General features: G+C 43.1%; 1 long non-coding RNA gene across 4 annotated transcripts; it reads left to right on the top strand.

Moving 5' to 3' along the window:
• Positions 1 to 200: 200 nt before the first annotated feature.
• LOC139031773 (uncharacterized) lies at positions 201 to 13158 on the top strand. Of its 4 annotated transcripts, XR_011484275.1 has the most exons (6): positions 201 to 585; positions 3193 to 8737; positions 9579 to 9669; positions 10272 to 11072; positions 11824 to 11925; positions 12369 to 13158. It is a non-coding gene; the product is annotated as an uncharacterized lncRNA (long non-coding RNA). The 4 variants fall into 4 exon arrangements; XR_011484276.1 differs by lacking the exon at positions 201 to 585 and having other exon boundaries at positions 596 to 8737; positions 10554 to 11072; XR_011484274.1 differs by lacking the exon at positions 201 to 585 and having other exon boundaries at positions 596 to 8737; positions 10305 to 11072.
• The last annotated feature ends 989 nt before the right edge of the window (positions 13159 to 14147 follow it).

Here is a 14147-nt window from a genome sequence, read left to right as displayed (position 1 = left end):
CTGGAGCACAAATGGTACCTGTGGGAGGGTACTCTTTTGTGGGCCCTAGATTGTTGCTGCACAACAGAAGACCTTGACAAAAGGAGACTAGCTAGATTCAGCTGCCTTTTTTTTTTTAAAAGGAGCATGCTTGATTTGAACAAGCAGCTCTGTAGCCTCCCTTAAATCCTTCTGCCTATTTTGTACAGTTGGTTTCCAAGGACCTGTGGTAAAAATTTGATCCCAGTGGGGGAAGTGATGTCATGTGAGCTGAAAAAGGCTTATATTAAGACATCATTTTAAGACTGAAAAAGAAATGGAGGGAGGAAGAAGGAGAGGATGTGGCTTAGTGGCGAGGAGAGAAGAGGATGTGTTAGGGGAGGGCCGTGTGACATGTGAGATTTAGGAGATAGGATATATGCTTGGGGAGAGAGGGGAAAGCTCTTTGTGTAGAGAGCAGGGCCAGGAAACCACTGTGGGGAAGGGGGCAATTACAGCTCTGGGCAGGGGACTGCTGCAGCCTACGAAACCTGAGCTTAGAGCCACGGAGACGCCGCTTTCATTGTTTGAATAGCTGGTGCACGGCTGTGCCCATCTAAGGATGCTGTGAGTAACATCCTGTTTCTGACAAGTTCCCCTCCCTGGTTTATATCAGAATTATTATTATTAAATTTTATTTTTAGTTGGAGGATACTTGCTTTCCAATGTTGTGTTAGTTTCTGCCATGCAACAACATGATATATGTATATATATCTATATATGTATGTATATACACATATGTATACACATATATATACACATATCTTCTTCCTCTTCAGTTTCCCTCCCAACACCCCCCACCCTCCAGCCCCTCTAGGTTGCCGCTGAGCATCGGGCCTGGTTCCCTGTAGAGCAGCTTCCCATTAGCTATCTGTCTTACACATAGCATATTTCAGGGCTGCTCGGTCAATTCGTCCCACCCTCTCCTTCCCCAGTTCTGCCCACAAGTCCGTTCTCTGTGTCTGCATGCGTCTCTCTTCCTGCCCTGCAGATTGAGTCATGAACAGCATTTTTGTAGCTCCCATGTTTATGCGTAACACAGGGCCAGTGCCCTGACAGTGTATAAAGTCCTCTAGCCGACTTTACTGTGCTGCACCATAGCAGAAGCACCCACTCCGCCTTGGAAAACCCCCGACAGTATTTCTCTGACTCTTCAGCTCTAATGACAAGCTGTGGTGTAGTCACCTGCTGCTACCTCTGCCTCCCCAGACAGTGGCTTTCTATTTTAAGGTGCTTAGGAATTTCAAGGGTACCTTGTAAAAGAATTTTTCAAAGGCAGATTTTGACTTTGTGAATCTGGAGTGTTGACCTCCAATGTCAACATTCTAAGAGGGTCCCCCTTCTGAAGACACAGAGGAGCAAGGGCTTACCCTCCACCTACCCATGGCCTGGTTCTTGGTTCAATTTTGGTGTCATTTTTCAGAGTCCAGGCTGTAAGCTCAGACCACACTGGCTTCTATTTTGTATCTGCTGTTGAGTCTGGACATGTTATTACCTAGTTTCTTCACCTCTGACAAGAGAAATCAACGCTAGGGCAGTGGTCCCCAACACTGTTGGCACCAGGGACCAGTTTTGTGGAGAACAGTTTTTCCACAGACTTGAGGACGGGATTGTTTTGGAATGGTTTAAACTTGTCACATTTATTGAGCACTCCATTTCTATAATTATTACATCAGCTCCACCTCAGCTCTCCAGCATTATTAGATCCCAGAGGCTGGGGACCCCTGCATTGGGGAATGCCTTAGTGATCCAGGGGTTAGGACTCTGCACTCTTACCAAGGACCAAGGTTCAATCCCTGGTTGGGGAACTAAGATGCTACAAGCCATGTTATATGGCCAGAAAGAGAGAAAGAGAAAGAGAGAGAAATAAACAATAAAGCAAGCCAGCAGCTAGCTTTTTTTCTGATTTCTGTGGTATAAATATATCCACTATGGCCAATTTCAAGCTAGCAATATGACATCAGTGAATAAGGAGTTAGGAAGAAATGTGCCCATCCATAAACAGAGTTTCCACCACAGAGATACAATCAATGAAAGCAACCTCAAGAGAAAAGATAAGAGTGAATAGGTAAATGGTAAATAGGAATGGTGAGTATGATTATTTATTACCTCTTATAAATAGAATTTATTTGACTATATACTTTCATTTTTTAAATAACATGTATGGTTAGCCTCCAGATGACAAAATGTCTGAGTGTTTAATGATAGGCCCTTGTTAGTTGATATAGGCTGGCTCCAGCACATCGCTGACTTATGAAATAGATGCAGTCACTGCCTTCATGAAGCGTATAGTCCAGAAGTGAATGGGCCTGGTTCCCGTGAGGACACTAAGCTAACAGAGTGGCCAATGGGGTGGGCAGGCAGCAGTTTGACCCCCATAACCTTCACCCTCTGGGTGTTACGTGATGAAAATGGTACATGGTGAAGGGACTTCGTAGACCTCATTGGTTTTATAAAGTAGAAGACCCAGAATTCCCTGGTGGTCGAATGGTTAGGACTTTACACTTTTACTGTCAGGGGCTCAGGTTCAATCCCTGATTGGGGGAATAAGATCCTGCAAGTCATGGCGAGGCCAGAAAAATTTTTATTTAATTTTTAATTAGATGACCTTTAGACAGAGAGGTTATCCTTGGTTATCCAAGTGTGTGTAATGTAATCACATGAACCCTTAAAACAGAAGAGGGAGGCAGAAGCCAAAACCACAGAGGTTCAAAGCACAGGAAAGGTTTGATGCCCTGTTGTTTGTTTGAGGAGGAAGAGAATCATGTCACAGGGAAATGGCAACCACTGTCCTCTAACCACCAGAAACTGAATTCTGTCAATAACCAGTAAGTCTGAAAGAGGAACCTCAGCTGCCAGTGAGAACCCAGTCCCGGCCAATACTTTGATTTTAACCCAGTGAGACCTTAAGAAGAGAACCAAGCCACACCATTCCAGACATCTGACCTAGAGAAACAGCGAGGCTTGTGTAAAACTGCTACATATGTGTGATAATTTATTACACATCAATGAAAAAGTAATACAGTCAGTAAAGAAAGGATCAAAGTAATAGTTACTAAAGAAGAGCAGGGCGGGGAAGAATATGCCAACACTTTCAGGGATTTAGAGGTGTGTGGAATTTACAAGGGAGCTTCCCTGGCGGCTCAGTCTGTAAAGAATTCGCCTGCACTGCAGGAGACTGGGGCTCCATCCCTGGGTCCGGAAGATCCCCTGGAGAAGGAAATGGAATGTGTGAGAAGAAGAGAGAAGAGACGTGAAGATGAGATGAGGTGAGTCTGATCGTGAAGAGCCTTTGAAGCCAGGAGAATATTTTCCAAGAGCAAAGGGAGCCAGTGAGCTGTTTAACAGCGCTTGCGTTTCTGGAGCATCAGGAACGTGGCACAGACTGGGAGCAGGCATTTAGGAGCCCCTGCTTCGTCAGTCAGGGAAGCCGGTGAGGAGCAGGAAGCGTGGCTTGAGGGCACCGAACCCCAAACGCTGACCAACATCTGCTGTTCCTTCTTTCTCATCCCCGCTCCTCGGTAACCCACTGAGCACAGCTACTCGCAGGGCACCACGCCAGGAGGCAGGGACACCCACTGCTCCGAGCTCCCGGACCTCAGCAGGGCCTTTGTTATTGCGCTTGTTTTTCCAGAAGTCATGTGGAGTAAGATAAATATAGTTTATGGATTCCCACAACTAGTTCTGCCACTTATTGCGTGAACAAGCCAGGGCAAGTCACTTAACCTTTCTGAGTTTCCCTTTCCTGATTTGTAAATAACTATTATAGCTACTTCAGAAGGCTGTTGCAGGAATCAAAGATAAAGTATATTATAAAAATTTTAAACATCATGAAAGCCCTGTTCAGATGATCCACTTTCCTCTCTTTGTCTCTCTACCATCCATGTCCTCTAGTTCTTGTCATATTCTTTTTTTTTTTTTTTGCTCTCTCTCCTTTCATTGTTTTCTTTATTAAATTAGCTCCATAAATATTTCTTGTGAGCCTGTGCTATTCATTCATCTAAATGTCTGTCCATGGTTGCCTTACACACACACGTTCCCATCATGGAGCTTACTCTATGAACACTTGAGGATATATAACAAAGCTCATAATGTACTTTTAAGTGGAAAATAAAAGTGATTGCAAAATATGTTAGATCGACAAGCAGGTGTTTTGGTGAATATGTGTGTGCTGTGTGAAAGGGGGCAAGAGACAAAAAATACAAATATGTGCATAGAGCCAAAGACTGGAAAATATACCTCAAAACAGTAGAGTACCTCTAGATGCTTTCCCATTTTCCTGTGTTTTCCAAGTTTTCTGCAAGAAATACATTTTATAAATAGTAAAGCAGCCCAACATGTTTTAAGAAAAATATAAGATATCAAATGCTATGAATAAGTTATACATAGGATGTTATGGGAATGGATGTGTCTGAATTAAATGTTGGCTGGGTAGAATCTCGATGCTTAGCTTTAAAGGATAAAAAGGTCTTTAGGAAAGACCTTAGTGAATGGTATTCAGGAGAAGGACCCTGGAGTAGTCAGGAGACAATGTTATGTGTGCAGTTCCTGTCACCTGAAGTGTGTCCTGGGTTGCACTAGGAGATGGGAATTAGATGCCTTGCTATGAATCTTAGCTTTTATCCTTTAAGTACAGAGGCATTTAAGCAGAGAATTCGTATAGTCAGACCTTCATTTCTATAGATTACAGTGGGTGGCAGTGTGAAATGCATAGTATAAAGAGGTTAGAAGCAGGCAGGAAACACGGAAATTTGTCAGGACACTAGTGTCCAAGTAAAAGACAATAAAGGTCTGGACCAGAACAATGTAGTGAGAATGGAGAGAAATATTTTAGGGATAATTAAGAATTGTTTAAGGCTTACTTCCCTTTCTGCCTATGTTAAGCTATATTGTTAAATTAGCAACACTACCACTTATATAAGAGAGTATACTTAGGTGTCTATGTAATATGCCTGCATAATTTTCCAACTGGAAGAAAAGTATCGAAGGGCATGGGAAGGCTAAGACCCAAAGACCTTGGAAGATTTCATAATTTGGCTTGGGTCTCACTTCTGCAAGACCAGAGGAGACAGTCAGAAAATGCTTCCCTCTGGCCCGAAACTAAGCTGTGGGGAGACGGGAAAGAGCAGAGGGCCTGAGAGACTCTGGAGGAGGACCCACAACGTTAACGGCAGGCGAGACCAGAGGAGCAGCTGTGGTCTCGTGGGCAGTTGGAGAGCAGGCTGTGCAGGATGTGACTTGGAAAGGAGAGAGGAGGGTTTTGTGTGTGTCTCTGTGTGTGTGTGTCTGGCCTTTTCTGAGTCACGTTTAGTTTTTATAACAGCAGACTTTCCAACTGGCATAATGACAGTCAAGAGTTAGGAGAGAAAGCAAAGCGCCCAAGTGCATCATGACAGCAGGATGCCAACCCAAGTTTGCTGGCAGTCAGAAGCACCTTGCCTGTCCATGCTGAGGAGGACATGGGCACAGGGAGGGATAAGTTCCCCAGCTCTTCTTTGGTCTGTGTTTTTACTTTGTTGACTTAAAAAATAATCACAACCTAAAGACTGAGAGTTATGTTTTATTTGGTAGGAATTTTTAGGACTTCAATCCCAACAGACAGCATCTCAAGGAATCCTGAGAGAATTGCTCTGAGGAGGGGTGGGCAGGAACTAAGGGGTCAGGTCCTATAGAATAAGTGAAGTGAAGACGCTCAGTCGTGTCTGACTCTTTGCGACCCCATGGACTGTGGCCTAACAGGATCCTCTGTCCATGAGATTTTCCAGGCAAGACTACTGGAGTGGGTTGCCGTTTCCTTCAGGGGATCTTCCCGACCCAGGGATCAAACCCGGGTCTCCTGCGTTGTAGGCAGACGCTTTACCATCTGAGCCAGAAGTTTGTAACAGAGGGCTGGTAGCCTGAATATCAAGAGTTTGTTGTGAATTAAAGAAGACTAGGTCTCTCAAGTTAAGGGGTTTAGCACCTTTTTATGTGTGAGAAGATGCAGCAGTCTGCTCACTGAAATCATTGCTTTCATCATCTCGGCTGGGGTGAGTATCCAGCTATTTTTCACATCCTGAGTTCTTCAGGACGCCCCACAGGGAGTGGCTGCAGGCTTACAGCTGCCAGATCTGTGCAGGTATTCTTCTTCCTGAGTGCCCTCGGGGGTGGGAATCCCTGATGACTGTGAGCTCCTTGCTTACTGATCTGGTAAGAAATACTCCATTTCTCAATCTCATCCAAGTTCTGCTTTATGTTTGCACCAAGTGAGTGAATGCTTTCCTGATGAAAATTTGAGGCTTTTTCTTAAACCCCTCTTTCTAATCACATTCATGGGAAGTGTCTAAAATCCTCCAAGTAAGGGACAAATCTTCTTTCGTGAACAAACTGAATATTGTTATTGAAATCCAAGACAAGTTTTAGGTGCTCTCAGCCCTCTGGCTGGATGTAGGAGGGCACAAGAGAAGCCTTAATACACGGAGTCAGGAACACAAGGAGGCTTCACGGTAGAGCACAAAGAGCTGGATTTGGAGGTCTGGAGCCCTGACCTCATGCCCAGAGAGGGTCGCAGCATCTTTTCTCTGAGCTCGGCTGCGTGGGCAAGTCAGGCCTCTGGTCAGGTCAGAAGGGGTTAGACAACCTCAGGGAATCCCTAAGGTCTTTTCATTTGTGTATTTAGAGAGTCTGGACCAGGAGGACTTAAAATAACAATTATTTACAGCTTTGCAGAAAATGAGAGAAACCTGTACGAGTGAGCTTTCTACAACAGGATAAGAGGCTTTAGGCTGAGCCAGCACACAGAGCCAGAGGTGGAGCTCAGAGGAATGCTCTTTCCCAGTGAGGTCTGTTCTGACTTTCAAAGGGCTATGTCCCCCTCTAGCCCCATATTACCGTATACTTGGGGTCTGGGAGGGTGCTGTCTTTGTGTGCTGCTTTCTTTTAATGATAGTGAAAATTCTTTCTTAGGCAAAAAAGGCCCAGAGCACAGGAAATATAGTGAGGTGGCAGTGGGCGGTGGGGCTGGAGTGGCAGCTATTCTCAGATTGGATACCAGGAAACAACCTGTCACATGACCTCCAAGAACCTGAAGGCTTGAGGAATCACTTTTCTGGGAAGACTTGTCTAGTAAACGCCTCACCACAGCCTCCTCTAGCCAGTAAGTCCTAAAGCTCATGGGTTAGCAATGCAAGAGCATCTACCTGCCCTGGAGTCCCGCCCTCCAAAATGGCTCAGAGAAGCCAGCAGTTTCCTTTTCTGGCATTCTTTTACCTTTTCCTATTGCATTCTACTTCACAGGCAATAGAATTATCGCCTGTGAAATAGAATCACGGTTACTTTATAGTTTTAATTCTGGTTAGACCCACAGGGACATACAATAACATTTCTCTTGCCTTTTCTTTTTTTTAAAGTATTTCTTTGGACTGCACTTCTATGAGCTAGGTCTTGTTCTGGGAGTGGCTGAAATTGCCTGAGGGAGGATGTGTGGGTAGAGTAATAAAATCTGAGTAGGATTCCTGCATTGATGAGCAGGTAAAATTTCTGGATGTGTGTGTGTCTGTCTGTCTGTCTAACCCTTAGAAAAAGTTAATTATCATATTTCCAAGTACTCAAAGCAGAATGGATGATACAGGGAACAATCTTAACATTGCACTTTGATCCTCTGTTTGAAATTTCCCTGGAACAATAGCTCTAGGTCTGGTTTCTACATTGCCTCTGAGGGTCCCCTTTTGTGAAATGCTAAGGGCTGGACAGACTTGAAATCCTCAGATTACTTCCACTCCTCCACCTCCCTGCATTATCATCTCCCTATCATATTGTACAGTGAAAGAATGTCATCTAAATTTTTGAGAAAGATGGCTAGCTGGCAAAATATGCCTCTTTCCTTCTCTGGGTTAGAGACAGATTCTGAGATCCTTCTCTATGTCAAAATGATACCTATATTTCAAAACACAGACAATGTACATTGTGAAGCCTCCTCTAATTCTTCCCGACCCAAAACTAAATGAAACAAACTTTATGTATATATATGGCTTCCATGGCGGCTCAGTGGTAAAGGGTTTGATCCCAGGAGACAGGGTTTGATCCCTGGGTTGGGTTGGAAAAATCCCTTGGAGAAGAAAATGGCAACCGACTCCAGTATTCTTGCCTGGGAAATTTCATGGACAGAAGAGCCTGGCAGGCTACAGTCCAAAGGGCACAAAAGAATTGGACATGACTTAGCAAATAAATAAAAACAGCAACAACTATATATATATAAAAGGTTTCCCTCTCTTATACTTCCAAGTGCATTTAAGGGTACATAGTCATGTTTTGTTAGTCTATGATGAGAATTTAGTCTATATCAGGTGCTAGGTTAAGCATTTTACATGTATTAACGTTGTAGGTAAATGTGACTTTTGACTCCATCTCATATGTGAACAAAGAGATCATGTGACTTGCCCATGGCCACTGGGAAACAGTAGAGTCATTTCTTTCCTGTATTAATATAGTACTCCATCTTTTGCTAAGATTTTCTTATGTTTTACCTACATTTTGCTTGCAAGAATAATTGACATTTGTAAGGGGATTAACATTTTACTATTCATCAGCTCATTAATGTCAAAAATACTTTTGCAATGTTGTTATTGCTATCTTCCCCATGTTTCACAGGAGGTATGTGGCAGAAACAGTATTCGGCCAGGTGATATTTCACCGTAACTCAGGCCACTGAACTCCCCTGCCTGGCCTCCTGCAAGGCCAGGTTGGTATATTCATTGCCTTTATAGGGCTAGAACTTTCCCTTCACCACAGCGACCAAAAGATCTAAGTTATGGTACCAGGGCAGGAGCATGGCCCATAGTGGCCCAGGCTTAATCTAAGACCTACACAAAGGAGACTGCGCTCAGATCTTTCTCAGGGTGTCCAGGTGGTCGTCTGTATCTGCAAGTTTTGCATCCACAGATTTGGAGAGCTGTCTTCACAGTACTATGCTATTTTATATAAGGGCCTTAAGTGTCCATGAATTTTGCTATCAGTAGAGGTCCTGGAACCAGTCCCTCCCAGGGATAATGAAGGGTGAGCTCCAATAGAACTGTAGAGTTTCCCTTTATATTGGACTATTATAGGAGAATTATTGGATATAAGGGGCCAGATCAATATGACCAGTGGCTCTGTAGGACAAGATCAATATACCCGGTTACTCTTATCAGCTGAAATCTTCATAATGTTTTATAGAATGGGTCCTGCTCTTCTCTGAGAATAGAATGAAGATTCAGGTCCATTTGGCCAGCACATATTAAGAAAAACTAAATTGAGTTAAAGAGTGCCTTAACTGAATTCCTGTATAAAGGGTGTGTTACCGTTCATTTATCCTTTTAATGAGAAAATAATGAGCACTTACTATATACCAAAATATATGTGCATATTAGAGCTTTAGAAGTACAATTGACCAAGAATTTTTCCACACCTTTGGGATTTTGTCAGTCTAAATAAAGAAGTAAACTAGAACAAGCTCCAATTACCAGAAATTGAGTTTATTTGGAAATAGCAGATGAACTGCAATTCAGAAAACATGTACTAATTATGATTGGACTTTTCTGCAGAATATCTAGGCAGGAGACCTGAATCTGCTCGCAATAAGGAAGAAAAAGTTAAAAAACAAAAACAGAAAACATGTGCTGTAGCAAGTTACAGGTGAGTCCATGGGGATCTGGGAAGGCTGAATGTATGGGCGAAAGTGTGAAGAGGGAGAAGTCCAGCGAGAGTCCAGGCAGGAAGTTCACCAGTTTTAGGATGGGAGACATTCTTAACAAATATTCATTGGTCAGGAGGTAAGTCTTAGTTTTTAGTAAAGCAGGCATGTACAGAAATCAGTCTCAATTCTTAAGTTCCATTCTTCTGAGGGCACATGTATAAGATTTTCCATTTCGTATCATCTGGTTTCATTCTGAATTGTAATTCTTTCATGATTTCATAATTATATGAGAGAAACATGCAAAAAGGCAGTTACTGTGCAATGTGATGGTCACTCACAGTGACAGATGCAGGGGTCTGTGCAATCAGAAGAGGATCATTTATACTGTAGGGAGTTGGATAAGAAAGAAGGTGATGATGGAGGGGAGGGATATGATGGAAGGATTGAGATTCAGGAGAGATACTCCTGGAGGAAGGAAGAGTGTGTACAAAAGAAAGAAAGAAAGAGAAAGTAGAACACAGCTAGGCTGGAGAGGTGGTGGTGGGAGTTTGGCATTCTTGGAATGCGCTGGTATGCAGCAGGTCTGACTGTGTGACATTAGGGGCTGCAGCCCACCAGGCTCCTCCTTCCATAGGATTCTCCAGGCAAGAATACTGGAATGGGTTGCCATGCCCTCCTCCAGGGATCTTCCTGACCCAGGGATGGAACCCGCACCTCTTGCATCTCCTGCACTGGCAGGCAGGTTCTTTACCACTAGCGCCACCTCTGGGATGCAGTCTCCTTTCTGAAGATAGAGCAACTGCTGGCCTTTGAGAGTTATACTGTTTCTCAATGCTCTCACCTAACAATATGTTAAAAATCACTTATGTTCATATGTTCAAAGTGTCTACCTACTGCCTCACTTCAGAAATAAATCAATGGAGAAGAGTGTTCTGGTTACCATGCTGTGTAAGAAACTGTTCTAAAGGTAGTGGCTTAAAAGGACAGTTGTTTTGTTTATGTGGGTCAGGAGCTTATACACGAGTGTTGAGGAAGTTTGTCACACATCTATGTCCGAAGGCTATCTCCTGTTGAGAACAGAACTGGAGGGGGGGCAACGGGGGGAATCAACCCTGAATATTCATCAGAAGGACTGATGCTGAAGCTGAAGCTCCAGCACTTTGGCCACCTGATGCAAAGAGTTGACTCATTGGAAAGACCCTGATGCTGGGAAAGGTTGAAGGCAGGAGGAGAAGGGGGTGACAGAGGATAAGATGGTTGGATGGCATCATCAACACAGTGGACATGAGTTTGAGGAAACTCCAGGAGATAGTGAAGGACAGGGAAGCCTGGCATACTGCGGTTCATGGGGTCACCAAGAATTGGACATGACTGAGCAACTGAACAACAACAAAAATCAAAGGTAAGAGCAGAACTATGTCTTATAGGTTTCTTTTTATAATTTTCACTTAAAAATGATTTACTTTTCTTTTTGAATATGCAATTCATTCACAAAGATCAGAATTCTAAGATGAAAGTAGATAAATATCAAGAAACTCTTCCACATTGTCATGTTCCTCATAAATCTCTCCAGTTTTACTAATGTAGGATCTCAAAATTGTCACTGAATTTTAACTGTCAATTCCTAGTCAAGTACACTTATCACAGGAGATGGATTTACTGTGCTAAGTATCAGGAACCCTCCCTTGCTTGGGTCCTGTCTTAGCCTGTTCAGGCTGCTGTAACATACTATCTGAGACTGGGTGACTTATAAACAATAGAAATTTCTCCTAGTTCTGGATGCTAAAAAAACTGGGCCTAAGGTGCCAGCAGGTTTGATGTATGCTAAATCCTGCCTCCTGGTTCATAGTTGTCTTTTCAGCATTCTTACCTGCAGCAGGGGAAGGAAACTCTCTGGGGTCTCTTTTATAATGTTACGGATCCCATTCACGCAGGCTCCACTCTGATGACCCAATGATCTTCCAAAGGCGCCATATCCTAACTCCATTATATTGGGAGCTAGAATTTAACATATGAACTTGGGGAGACATAAACCTTCAGTCTATAGCAGGCCACTTCCAGGTCATCTTCTAGGAACATTATTTTTCTTCTTCGGTAATGAATTTTATTTTTAAATTTTTATTTATTTTTTATTATTTATTTGACTGCCTCAGGTCCTCGTTGCAGCAGGCAGGATCTTTCATTGTGGTGTGTGGACTCTCTAGTTGTGGCCCGTGGACTCAGTAGCTGCAATACATAGGCTTAGTTTCTCTGAGGTATGTGGGACCTTACTTCCCCCACCTGGGATTGAACCCAAGTCCCCTGCATTGCAACCACTGAACCGCTAGGGGAGTTGTCTAGGCGCACTATTAACATGTTGATATGCCTTGTAAAACTCACAGTACTAATACATTTTAACCACATGAGTTTCTTATTGCCTTTTTAAGCTCCAGAACCTACAGGACCAGAGTTATTTGCTATATAAAAGTGCTCCATATAAGGCACCAGTAACTGGACATATGTACGGAGGGAAAAAAGCATTATTGTGGTGGAAGAGACAGTCTATTTAATAAAAATATTCTGCTATTTTTCTAGGTTTTGTGATGGCTGTAGTATCTGTCATTGCTTTTACATTTGTCATTTTCCCCATTTCTTTTGCCATTTTCTAAACACTTGGTTACACGATTGTAATTTGTTATACTCTGTCCTATTTTCTTAGGAACCCCACACTAGGAGAACTTTTGGTCCCACAGAACTTTGGGCCTCTCCTTATAAACAGCCCAGCAGGGGTCTTACTACTTTGATTACTTGCGGTCTGCCTGTCTGTCCAGTGTGAACGACCCAGACAACAGAAGGATGGGCCTTGCTTCTCACTGTGTGGTCTTACCAGACACAATCTCCATCATGACCATTAACAGCAGCGGGTTAAAATGCAACCATTACAAACCATCTACGCCAGCGCCTGAGTTGCTGAGTTGAGAGGAGAAGAGGACAAACAGGAGAAATCTAAGGGCAAGGTGAGGTGGGGGTGGGAGACAGTGTCTCCTGTTCCGCCCTTTCTCCAAAACCTTCCCTAGTTTTATTCCCCATTTGCTCAGCCCATGTTCTCACACTCTCCTTTACCTCGAGGGCTGAGTGTTGGACATGCCCAGGAGAAGAACGTGAAGGCCTGCGGATAAAGCCAGGTCACTGGTTTTCTCTGATGGGCTTCACCAGGCTGGGTGGGAGAAGAGAAGTCCACCCGGAAAATGCGGGGCTCAGCGGGAGTTATAAGTCAGCTCTGAGCTCCTCCGAGGATTTATATTCAACTGAAGACGTGTCCAATGCAGGACCTTATGGCTCTCTGTTTTCTTTCTGCTTACATGGAAAAATAACAGTTAATATAGTCAACTATCCCAAGGCAGAAGAGTATTATTGAAAAAGAATACTTTGCAACATTACTGATTTCTCAAGACACTGTCAGATATTTTAAGATTTGGATTTAATAAACCATAATATGATTTTTTTTACGGGATTTTTATGTTTTCCCAATCTTTATCACCCTTGTGTATTTCTTAGTTCAAAATGAGAGTATCTACTAAGATCAGCTGAACAAATCCTAATCCAAGTTACAAAAATCTTTATGGCCACATTGTCATTTTCTTCCACTTACCTCTTTCTGTAAGCAGATTTGTGGGGTGGGGGTCGTCCCTGGAGAAAGAGAACCAGACCTGGCTTTTTTGAAATAAGAGAAGCCGTTTTTGGCCCAAGCCCTTGGTGATCTCAGCCTGGCCATAATGCTTGATCGTGAACAGGTCTCAGTGATAAATGGTCTTAAGGGAACAAATAATGCATAAACAACGACTGTTAACGGGCAAAAGAAATAGCAAGAGCAAAAATATTGGATCTGTTGCAAAGACTCTCAGTTCTCTTTTGATGGTAAAGACTAGCCTAAAGCAAGGTCTTAAGCCATTTTGCAGAATTTAAATGCCAGCAACTAGATCAACTGGAATCTAAAGGATAGCGGTGTTGACCTTTACTGACCCTCTTGACTTCAATCAACTGAAACTTGGACTCTGCCTGCCACCCAGGCCCCTTCATGAATATACATTTACCAATAGCTTAAACTTCCCCAATTTTGCTGTTCAGAGAAAACACTGCTTTGGGAAAGATCCCTGGTGTTCTCCTCACTTGCAGTGAGTAATAAGACCGTCTGCAATTTGGCTTTTCTGTCTTTTGGCAATACCACCAAAAGGCAAACCCAATGTTCAGGTAACAATTCTACATGATTGAGCCTTTTTATACTTATTCATATTTTTCTATATACACAGCATTTATTATATATACCCAGTATAATGTGATACAGTGTGTAAGAGGAAAGATTGGAGTAGCAAGGATTCCTAAGCTGGATTGGGGAGTGGGTAAAGCAAACTTGGTCTTCCCTGATAGCACAGATGGTGAAGAATCTGCCTGATTTCAGGAGACCAGGGTTCAATCCCTGGGATGGGAAGATCCCCTA

This window comes from Odocoileus virginianus, chromosome 28, assembly GCF_023699985.2.
Source record: "Odocoileus virginianus isolate 20LAN1187 ecotype Illinois chromosome 28, Ovbor_1.2, whole genome shotgun sequence".
Taxonomy (NCBI): Eukaryota; Metazoa; Chordata; class Mammalia; order Artiodactyla; family Cervidae; genus Odocoileus; species Odocoileus virginianus.
The sequence above is the reverse complement of the archived record's forward strand: the minus strand, read 5'-3'. Positions and strand labels throughout refer to the sequence as shown.